The following is a 12,948-nucleotide window of genomic DNA, read 5'->3' on the forward strand; positions in this document are numbered from 1 at the left end:
ACTGACTTTATTTCCCCATCTACAAGGAAAGCAAAATATGAATATCACCCTGACAGGAATATGTCAAGGACTTTATATGATAGAAGATACTGAAAACCCCAAATGATGTCATAAGACATCAGTCAAAATACATTTGTTGGACAAGGATGAGTGAGATTAAAAAGGCTCCTTTAGGTTTTTCCTAGACAAATTAGAAGGAGTCTTTCCATTAGATGAATATAGGCAAGAGGTTGTCTGGAGCACTACATGTCTTTTAATGTATTTTCATACTGGAAATTATATATGTATGCCAGCTTCACAGGATTTCCTAGGGCTTACAGTATTGTCATTTCCCAAACCCATTTCTTTAAACAATCCAAACACTCCCTTTCTTTTCATTGTAATAGAGGACATTCCACATTATTTTTTGACACTATTGACCTATCTCTGAGATTTTTATTTAAACACCAAGAAAATATATCAGTGTTAAAACATGGTAAAATAAAATGTTATGTGGTCATATACATATAGATTTCCTTCATGCAATAATGAAGATAACATGGATTGCCATTGTGTGCTCATTTTTTTCCCCAAGAACTTGGATTTTTAAATACTAGCAATTTTTAGGTACAAGTTATGTCTTCGGTCTATACAAGCATTATGCAGAAAGGAAAAATACACTAGATTGCCACTGGCTAGAACTCATGACAATGCCTAATTAACTATGAAGAAGTTTATTAATGTAATGTATTGAAGGCAATGGCAAAAAAGTCAATGATGTCCATTAGAGATATCCCAAATTATTAATAAGGATACTACCATATTCTTATACAAAATTATATCCATTCTAAAAGTCAGATCAAACAAACGAAACACACCCCCAAAACATTTCCTTTGCATAGCAGTACAAAAGAATAGCATGAAATTTTGCCATGATTTCCACATTTTCTCTGAGTAAGTAGATGGGATATTTTAACTCATGATATATTTTTTTTTCTTCACATATGAAAGCATCTAAAATTGGGCACTTATTACTAAGATAGTTTCTAAAAATAATGGCTGCATGAGTAATTTGACATTGTTGTAGCAAGAAAAATACCTCTATAAATTCTAATTTTGTGAAAATAACTAGCATATTATTAACACAGAACTTAAAATTATTCTGTATTTTTTTGACTATTAAAAAGGGTACTATATATAATATACAGCGAAAGGTGCATGTATTATATATACTGTATCTTCCAGATATTTTTTTCAGTTCCTTTGTATGTGTTTTTTTTAGGTCATATGTATTGTTGTCTAAATGGAAAATCATTCCATTTGCTTGTTGTGAGGACAAAAGTAACCAGTTATCTGTGGAATAATGAAACTTGTGCATAAACAATACAATTAACTTCATGGAAATTTAAGTTATGTGATTTTGAATATGGTGGATTTTCTACCACCTGCTTATAAATTGCCAGTGAAATCATGGAAAGACAATAAGACAATTAACTAATGATTTAATATATCTAGATTAAGGATTGTTTTTGAAGTTCAGCTGTCAGTAGTCATAGGAGTTCAGTCTAACTGATGAGTATATTAAAAAGTGTTTCATTTGCAGTGGTTATTATTCAGACTTGTTTCTTTTCAGTTTAATAAATAAACAGATTAAAATTCTTTGGAAACATTGAATAACAGTGAAGTTAAATTTCTGATGTGGTAATACAGATTTGTGAAAGGGAGAAGGGAAGCATGTGAACTCAAACCAAGCAAAAGTGCAAATGAATGAGGTTTTGATTTGTTCTGTAAATGGGCTGACAAGGAGAATGAAATTTAATATTGACAAATATAAAGTAATGCACATGGGGTTCAAAATTCATAAAATCAAGCACAGAATGAATTCAGCTGAACTACAGCAAGAAAATTTTGAAAGTGACCTTTCTCTGTATGTCTAGACTTTGCAAAGAAGCACATAAAATTACAAGAAAAACTGAAGACACACAGCTAGAGTGGGATCTATTTTCTTATCACATCCATCTTAGGAACTTAACATCTTTTATACAAGAGTACCAGTCTACATACTGTGGAAGCTACACAAAAGCAGCACCGAAGCATCAGAAGTAAAAGTGTTGCATAAAATTTGTCAGTTATATAATAAAGACAGAGAATATGTATGGAATTGTCTATTTTACTCTGCTTCTTTTCACCAGGATATTTTCTTACTTGCCTTTCTCATCTCAATGACTGTAACAGAAAAAAAGAGTTGATTAGTAGAATGAGACTCTCAAACGTGTAGAAACAGTGGAAAGCCAGGATTCAGAGACAACCTGGAGATGACCAGTCAGGCCCAAGGAAGGAGAAAACAAAACTGCCATATTTAAAATTAAAAATAAGAAATGAAGTCTAGAGATACTATGACAAAAAGCACTTTGGAACAGCTAAAATGCAAAGTTATCATCATATTAATCTCCATTTCATAAATTCATAGGTTTTTAGCCCAACAGTATATCTATCAATACTTAGTCTTCTATATTATATAGCATATGAGTCTCCTGACCTCATGCCTGTTGGAATAGGGGAAGTGAATCTGAAAGTTCCTTCACTTTAGAAGTCTCAAAAATGAAATGCTAGCAGGGGCAATAAATGAGCAGGTTCTTTCCAATGCACCAAGCAAATAACAAGTGTACCCATAGTGTTCCTGACATTTTAATATTTTACATATTCTTAAACATCTACAGTGATAGAGTTCCCACACATCTCTGCATTACTCATTCAATTGCTTAACAGTTCCTATAACTAGTCTTTTTCCTTAAAGTATAAGATACTTTTTGCAAATTATTTCTTTTCCTATCTTCAGTAAAACTACAGAAAAACTATCACTGTTTTTTTTCCAGTAACTGCTATAATTTATACACCATATCAGTCCTCCCTTTTTTAGACTAAGAAAAACAATTTTATCAACATATTACCAAATGCTTTTTATAACTGTTTTTCTTATTCTCTCTCTCTTTTTTTTCTTTTTCCCCAGTTTGTCTATACCAGCCTCAAATTTAGAGGCAGCAAGCAAGTAGAAGTTCATGAGTCCTCAGGGGAGAACTTCTATACCATTTTACAAGCAATATTTCTGGTAAGAAATTCCAGAATGGTATTTCTGCTTCTGGAAAGACCATCACTTTTTCTGTATATTCTTCTGTATATCGTAACCCCTTTCTGCAGCATTTCTAACTAACTGGCATATTAATGACCATCTGCAACCTGTTCATTTCATTTTTCCCTCCCATATGTAATACTTTCCACTTGTTTTTACTTTTTTACTTTAATCATTTCAGATCATTCCTCCAAGTTATATATTTTTTTGATACTACTATTCATATATAATGCCACCATTATTGAGTTTCTGCATTATCTTCTAAGTCATTGCTGATTATATTGCCTAATACCAGACCAGGATAAACTCCTGTGGGAGTTTCTCTCTCCTTCCACTTTAACTGGAATACATGATAATTGTTTTATGTTTTATCAAGTACTCATGCCATTAATTTGCAATAATTATCTAATGAATATTTCCTTTTTTTCTTATGATAAGATCATGCATATTTTGGTAAAAGCCTTATCAATGCTAAGTTAGATCATATCCTTGCTTTTCACTTCCCCGCCAGGCAAGTTATCTTGTCAAAGAAGGAAATAAGACTGATTTATGTAGCCAAGGCAGAGGCCTGTTGCACTCATAAAAGAAGAAGTACATTAAGCAGGATTTAATCAATAACAGCTAATTTCAAACTTAGACATAAGCACAATAATATAGTATATCTATGTAAACACATTACAATTCAGTGGCTCGGTGAGAACACCACAGCCATTGCTAGTAACCGGCCACAGGACTTGTACCAGCCGTGCAAAGCCCCAGTCTGGCTGTAAGCCTGCTTATCAACTTGACCTTGACACCGAGTGTCTCTTGTAATGATGTGCAATGTACACACAGGATAAAAGCAAAGGTCCTGAAAATATTGGCACCAGTTGAAAACAGAGGCCCCGGAAAAAAAAAACTTACTGACTGTCAATTACCACTCATCGAAGAAGCACAAATTCAAGATCTGAGACAGGATTTTGCTTTAAGAAAAGAAGTAGCAGCTAAGTAAGTTAAAAAAAAAAAAGGAATTTGGGATGAGGGGAAGAAAGGAGACACACGTTTTGGTTTTAGTTTCCCTCACTAAACAGCTCTCAGGCTTGGCCACCTTCTCCTCAGTGACCAATACCAGAGGTACTAACTACCCAGCATCAGCTCTGTGGCATGGTATACTCACAGCTAATTTAGAATACATTTGTTAATAACTATTTCCTTCGAATATGTAGTGATAATGATTAATAATTTTTAAGAACTATTTGTACATGTGTTGTTAATGAACGTCAATCTAATAAAGTTTTGTTTCAAAGTTTAAAACTGTTCTGATTTATCAGTCTTCTAAACATTTCCATCACAAGGATCTCTGATTCCCTGATATATATATACATATATACACACCTATGAGTATATACACGTGTATGCACCTTTAACACATTGTTAACATATTGTAACACACGTATATACACAGTGCAACATTTAATATGAATTTATTGCCAGGCCGATGTTGTTTATCAGCTTAGTATGCTCCAAATATTAAAACTGACTGATAAAATTTTTTCTGGAATCCCAAAAGATACTTACCTAGTAAGCTTACCTATTAAAAAGTTGGGCTGACTTAAAAAAAAAAAAAAAAAAAAAAAGAGGTCTTCCCCTATTTTCTTAAAACAAAGTTAGCATTATTCAAACTAATCTTGATTTCCCAAAGAACAGCTACCAAAAGCCATGCTAAGGTGTTTCAATAGCTGTTCAGTACCTTAACTGTTTTGGTTATTGTTTTAAGTTTCATGTGAATACCTTTTCCTCCCAGGTATTAGATATTGTCATGTGTTAGTCTAATAGATTGACTAGAATGTGTTAATAAGATACAATCTGACACTAAATGAAGTCTCTTACTGCAATTATAAAACAGAGTAAGATTATGTATTATCCTGTACATGAAAAATAGAAAATGATCAGAACACGAGTTATTATCAAATCATTTTGACAAGATGAACACAATTGAATAAAATCTTTGCTATTTCTCTGTGATCAAGCGAATATCCCCAAAGAAGTTTCTTGAAGATAATAAATTTGCTAATAAGACACTGGAGAAATTATGTGCTCATTTATGAAACAAGGTAAGAAGACTGGAGGAAAACTCGTCTTGTTCATTTCCCTTGCCTCCAAAGGAAGCCACATCAAGAACTTTTTTGAACACTAACAGTGATTAACAATACTGCATTAAAGCCTCTTTGACTTGACTATGTTTCACTAGCTATAAAGTTTAGCATAACTTCAGCCAGACAATACCAGCAGTATATCTGGCCTGTCTTAACACATGATGACTTCTCCGCTCTCAGCCATCTTTGTCTGTCAACTGATGACTTCTTTGTTCTTTCTCAGGAGTATTCCTCAGCTCCTTCAGCTTTGTGAACAAAAAAGATCTGAGTGTCAAATGCTAAGTATCCTGTCATCCATTTTTCTATTTACTCATCAGTATTTGCAATGACCATTAATGTTTCTGTGGTTTCTATCTCAGACATTATTTTTAATAGCATCATTTGTTCCATATCTTTACCACTCACATCACCATACTAAAAATGTTGATGAATGATGCTGGATTCGCAAAAAATATGAAAAAGTTCTAATGCCTTGACAGACTTACCTATCAGATATAATACATTTACAACAAAAAGCAAATATTACAGAAAAACTTAATCTTAATAGTAACAATATCTTTCAACATTGGGTTTATGTGAAGGTTTGGGTTGAGATGATCCTTGTAATATTTTACTTCCCTGATAGAATCTTTTCTTCAGAAAGAAATTAATCCATCTTGCAGATGGCTTAAGCTTTCAGAATTCCATTTAAAATTTGTAAGTTGGAAGTGCCATAGGAGTCATCACTTAAATCAGCTTTGTGTCGTATCCTTATCATAACTTTCACCTCATTTCACTATAAAGATCACATTATAGCTGAGGTCAAGAAATGTCATGATGGTACAGCATATTCTTTTGAGCAAAAGAGACAAAGTAAATCCCACTTTTTCCAGTATAAACTAAACAATATAGATTTGTAGATTTAAAAAGGAAATCAAATCAAAAGAAATCAAAACACCAGTTCTTCCTAAAGATTACTACCTGAAGTTAGAAGCATACTGTGGATCTATATTAGCATTTCAGATCAGATCAGGCATGCACTTTTGAAGCAAATATCCCTATCATCTCCATGTGCAATGCTTTGGCTCACAGCATGGAGCAGTCTCAGAGTACCCAAACCAGTTTTCTTCATAAGAGTCTAAAGAAAAAGATGTGTTAAAGGAGTGAACTCTTAATAATAATGGGCATTCAATCCACAGGACCAGATTAAAAGTAGTCCAGAGTAACACCACCACCACCTGCCTTATAGTATGATTGCAGGGTTTTACACACCAATTGTTTTACTCTTTGGGTCACTTTATTTGCTACAGTAGTAATAGCTATAACTACCTGATAGTTCGTGGAGAAACATAGACACCTTTTAGCAAATAACTAAAAATTTACATGCATTAATTCATTCTCTCTCAGACATGGATAAGTGATATGGAAAGTTCAAACCTCAGAAAAGGAATGGAGAATAAGAAAAAAGGGAAAGATGTGGGAAAAGCCTGGTTTGATAGGAATTAACCATATTAACCACTGAAGAATAGAGCACAGTGAGGAAAGCGAAGACAAATAAAGAAATACCATAGAGGGAAAACATGAACTTTCTTCATTATTTTTTCTGTCTTGCATCAAAATCAGCATATCCCTGTGAAATATTTCAATTTCGGCTAAAGCATCTGCAAGGAAAAAAAAACATTTTGCCAAATATTTTTCATGTAGTTTTAGGGAAATCTAGCTGAGAATTTGTTAACGACTCTACTTATTGCTATTTGAATCTTGAAATATATTTAATGTTTTAAAATATGTGCAAATTATGTCTAACATAAGGATTAGGGGGTTTTGCTCTTTGGCAATGAAACTCAAAATCTTCGAATTCCATTAACTGGAAAAAAAGATCAATGGAAGATTATACTGACTCTCTGACAATATCTGGAAGAAAATAATTACTTTCAGGCTTTATATTGTATTCCTTAGTCTTTTTTAAAATTGTAAATACTCTGTTGCATCATCATCTAAAGGGAAAGGTATTTGCCAGAACCACCTTCTTTCTTTTGTAAACATCTTCATATCTTTATGGCATAATTGTAGAAAAAGAGCAATCTTGATTGTGAGTATAAGTGAGAAAAGCATATGAAGCTGCAATACTTACTACCTTTGGAGTCCTACACAATTTTGGGATACTAATGCGAGTCAGGTTAGCCTGGCATTACATTGGTCTGGTTATAGTTCCAGTGATGTTGCCATGCTTTACAAAACATTGTCTTCTGTGTATATCCTGTTCATTCAGAAATACATAAATAATGGGATCCATTTCATTTACTGTTTCTTCAGTAGAACTGACCCCAATATGTGAGATACTTACCCCAGACTTCTTTAATAGCCAAAGCAGAGAAATAAGCATTTTTTCAATTAAGTTCACTGTAGACTTCTACATAAGGATGAAATGAATCATTCCCTAAAATATCTATTTCTGTCCATCAACTATAGAGGAAGTATAGAGTAATTAGCTCAAATACAAATGTCTATAATTTTGACAGATTAATCTCTCCCAAATCCCAGGTACAGTTTTATGATATAAGTTTTCTTTAAAAAAGGGAGGTTTTGTTTCTATTTTGTTCTGAAAATTATTAAAGAATATCAAGAAAAAAGCTTTTCTAATTATCTTTGCAGTACTTAAAATCTTGGTAATTTATATAATTCTTTGAATATCTTGTTCACAAACTTAATTCCTTAAACCATCAAATCCCTTAAAGCACCAAGCTGGATAAATCTTTTGCTGAATGGAGGGGAAAAATGCAGGGGGGGAAAAAAAAAAAGATTTTAAGGGTTCTTCATGCATTTTCTTCATTTTTGTTTTTCTTTAACATTTTGTTTTCTTTACATACTCATTTCTCTTGTCCTGCTATCACTATCACACATTATCCTTTTCTGTTTCAGCTCTTTTATTTTTCATGCTCAGCTCCTTCCATTTCCACATAATTTGGGGTGTTTTATAAGCTGATAAGGTAGGTTCATCCAACTCCAAAACGTAATGTACTATCCAAGACTTCAGTGAATAGGTAAATCTACTAACATATCTTCTTGTGGTAAAATTGTCAAGGAAAGTATTTCTTACTGGAAAAAAAAAAAGAGCAYTTTTCACCAATCTCTGCACTTCTATTTAATTTTATGGCCTGCTCTTACTATTTCTTTCTCACAGTCTTACAGCAGGCCATAAAATTCAATGAGATATTCAGAAAGAATTAGCACACTGTGAGGCTCCAATGGTTTAGAAGGCTGCATATAGAGTCCTTCACCTCTAAGTCATCAGCTTGAATGCAGCAGAGGGTGGTAGACACTGAAAGGTCACCATCTGGCAGCTGTTCTGGAGGTGAAATACAAGTAAGTAGCAAAAGTCAAATCCCAGTGGCCAAGCATCTATAACACAAAAATCACTGGCATTATTCGGCAATCCCTGCTAAGAGAATGAAGACTGACGTGAAGATGCAATTGCTTTCTCATCATTAGATACAGTCCCTATGGACTAGAGTTAAGTTACACGAGTTAATATCATAGGGAAACTGATTGCAGACATGTCTGCTTCTAGCGATAAGAAAATAATTTCAATCTCTGTGGCTGTCACAAGCTGATAAATATATATTTTCAAAAATCTATTTCTAAAACAATAATATGTCTGTTCCTTTAAAAAAATATATTACAAATTCTGTTACAAGTAAATATTCGTATGCATCCTATGAAAATGACCACAGTAGTCTTCTCCTTCTATTGTTGTGCTCAGGTGGATACAGGGATGCATTTGAATGGAATTCTTTCTAATTCAATATTATATTTCTCTAAAGGTAGTCTATGAAATATTACTTCTGAAGAGATTTTCTTCAAGTATACTTACATCTATGTCCTTGAATACTTGATTGGCTCTGAACCATACTTGGTTTCTCTACTTGTTGCTTTCTCTAGCTGCTTCCTTATTTTGGCTGTCATCTTCATCTCTCTGTTAGTCAATTTCTCCATTTCTCCTGCTTCCATTGACGATTTTTAAGACTGGATGACTGTGTTTCCTCTTTAATACTTAGATTGTTATCATGTTAATAAACACATTGTAGCTAATATCAGGAAGAAAAAAACATAGGAAAGCCTCCAAAGAATCCTGTAGACACGAATCCTCCCAGGTATCTTTTGGTTTGTCAGAAAAGCATGGCTGCTCAGAGGCTGCATTTTTTGGAATTCACTTCAGAGAGAAATGATTAAGTGCCCCACGTCCTCTGAGGTTTACTATATCCAGACAAAATAAAGTCATTGTGAGATTCCTTGAAGTTACATATTAAAGCATAATGAACATGTGTGAGAAATAGGGCTCTGTTCCTGCCATACTTCATCTAAAGTCTCTTCATAAACCTAATACAAACTTATTTTATACTATGTAGCATTTTGATCCATGACTTTGACCAATGCCTAAAGTAAGCTACCTTTTTGCTCCATTCTTCCTCTCACAAAAGACCCAAAGTTCATTTTCTTTGTTTTTGATCTACGAGGATACTCCATTAAAAGCAGCATAAAAAGGGGGTTCATTATGAACAATTAACTTAAAGATAAATCTATGAATGTATAGCTTGTTTATCATCTGCATTAACTATCTTCCCCGGTTTAAGAAGTTCTCCTTGCTGTGCTGGCATCGAATATTTTCAAAGGTAAAAATACCCCCTTTTTTCCCCCCCCCGGGGAATCCTTTCCATTATTCTGTCAAAATCATTTGTTTTTTTAAGCATGACCGTCTTCGGTTACCTGGTGACTTCTAATCAAACTGAGGATATAGAATGAGCACTGAGAACAATATCTCCTCTGCCACTTTATGTCCCATTTATTCAATACTGAATGAAAATATGTTTCCCTAGATAGACGGTTTGCTTTTCATTTCCTCTCACTTAACATATATCATCACTACAAAACCCTCTTTCAACCTGGATAAATGTTAATTAAAAGCAGATAACCTTCTGACATACAACTTGGCTAGAATAATGTTCATTTGCATGTGAATAGTTTTATTCCCAAGGAGTCTGTTGGGTGTCTTTGCCTGCAGAGGCAGGCAGAATGTAAATCCCAGGTGGTCAGAATCATAAAGCTATTCTTATTTATCAATCATTTTCTTATTAGTTGAAATTCTAATCTATTTCATCTAATCTAATCTATATAATTTCTTGTGGTTAATGTCTGGTCTTCCAAGAGCACAAAATTAAATTCACGAGTATCATACAGCAAGAATAACCTTCTAGTTAGGAAATGGGCCTAGAATTTGAGAGGTCTGGATCTAAGGCTGTTCTCTGCTGCAGATTTCTTTCATGACTAAAAAGCCACTTATGATCTTCTTCTAAATATATTTTAACCTCAATATCCATTGATTTCCCCCAGATGAAATTAGGTGCCCGGGTAACTTTAAAATTCACTCCTTTATTTTCTCCTTTTGTTAAAAATAGTGAGAATGAGTAGTGAGAAAAATAGTGAGAATTTACATTAAAGACATAATGGTACTCCAGGTATATGGCAGGCTTTGACAGAACTATAGACTGTATACAAACAATACAGCCACCCTGCTGAAGATGATGCTACGTGATGCACACATTCAGGTAGACTTTCTGCCAAAGTTCTGTAGCCTCCTAACACGTGTATCTATATTTATGTTTGTTTGTTTGTTTTTTAACTCCTAAAAGTATCTAACAGGTTAAGAATGGTTAAATGTTGCATTCTATTCTATTACTCATATTCAGAGGAGACATTTTTATATACCGTATTTTCTCCACAGAGTAAGTGGAGGGGGGATAAAAACAGACATCTCTCAAAAGAAACATATAACAATCAACTACTCCAAAGTTATGAAAAATGCCATAATAAAATCCTCAAAGCCACACAAGAACTACTTGATTTTATGCTTTTACTAGACTAAAATTCAGATTAATATTGTTATTATTTAGAAAAGAACTTGAATTTTTGGCTTCATGCAGTTTTAAGATGGAACTTGGAGAGTACCCAGCTTTCCATAAATTTTCTATGTAGCTTTCTTCCAACATAAAACCCAATAAAATTGTTAAAATATTTAAAGGGATTAAAATGCTTACATGGAATATTCTCATGATATTTTCTGGAAATAATGGCACTTTCAGTCTTGGAAAAGTCCGGGAAGGAATATTGGCTCTTCTGCTGTCATCTATTGTATGTTTCAAATGTAAAGAAAAGCATATTCCAGGAGTGCAAGAGAAATGAGCCCTTCCTTAACTCAGATTCTAAATAAAAAATTTCTTATTCTTAAGTAATACCCATCACAACATCCATTCTACATGACTGCAAATTCTGAACTGGAACAATATGAATAAAATCTGGATTTTTCCTCAAATTTTCAACTACAACACAACACACTGTAAATTGTTTTTGCAGGTGTACACATGAAAAGGAATCCTCTGCTTTCAGTCCTTTTCATTTATGATTAAAAAAAAAACACTATATCTATATATGATCTAAAATCTAAGGTAATTATATCATCAATCTTCAGTCATTACATTTTTTAGAAATTAATTTCCATGAGAAGTATTTTCATTATTTTTCTAGTTTTGCCTTACTGAAAACCTAAAATGACGATTGAAAAGTTGTAGTTGTAATGTTTTTCTTAACCTAATTTGGATTTTTTCCCAAAATTACAATAAAAATAACATAATTTTTATTCACTTAGAAATATTCCTTTACTAGCTAAATGCCAAAGTATTAAACAGTTAATATTTTTAACACTTCTTAAAACTTCAATAAAAAACAAGAAATGGAGAAGAAAGGGATCTAAAAAAAAGACTGACATGAAACTGCTAATTAGCATAAGCTCGTATCACTGGCCAAGAAGGTAGGAAACTATGAAACCTGTTAAGCCAAAGATGATCTTACTCATTATCATTACAGCATTTAGGAAAAAGGTGGGAAGACATGACTGCCTTGTCCAATTTAAATTTTCATCTTTTCATTCTTCTTTAATTGCCCTTTTAAGTGATGAGGCCTGGCATTCTCAAAACATTTACACTATTTTGGAAACAGTCTAGGAGATTAAAACTAACGATCCAATCTAAAAAGAATATTTGTTAAATGGGAAGGTAAGTAGGGCTAAAACATATTAATGCTATACTTTGCTAAAAGGGTCAAGTTGCTCTGGTGGTCTCAAAAGTGCACAGATAGGCAATCTGGAATTATTTTTGGTCATCAGGCTAATTTTAGATAAACTTAATATGAAAGAAGAACAGACCTATTGGATTAGACTAAAGGACCACTTAGCTCAATATCCTGTCAACTATAGCAGCCAAAAGGGAATGTTAAGGAAGACACATAAAAACAGATGACTTAATAAGATATTTTTAAATTTTTATAAATTTTTAAACTTTTGCTTTGCTAATAGTTGCAGCTGTGGGAAATCTTTTTGATGACATAGGGGATTTTTATGGGATATTAGTAGCTTACTGAAATGAAGTTGCTATTCATGTGGAAAGCTTTGCAAACTTGAAACTAAGATGATTACACTGATTTGTCAAATATACATGTCTTGATATGTCCAATCATGTACATGTAGAAGGCAGTGAGAGTTAACACATAGGCACTAACATTGTGGAAGACTGTAGCCCCCAAGAGAGAGAAAAAGAGTAAGAAAGAGAGAAGAACTATCTGTTAAGATCCCAGTTCTCCCACCGTAAAGGACAGCACCTGGCTAGTGACTTG

This window comes from Apteryx rowi, unplaced genomic scaffold, assembly GCF_003343035.1.
Source record: "Apteryx rowi isolate R43461 unplaced genomic scaffold, aptRow1 scaffold_420, whole genome shotgun sequence".
Lineage (NCBI taxonomy): Eukaryota > Metazoa > Chordata > Aves > Apterygiformes > Apterygidae > Apteryx > Apteryx rowi.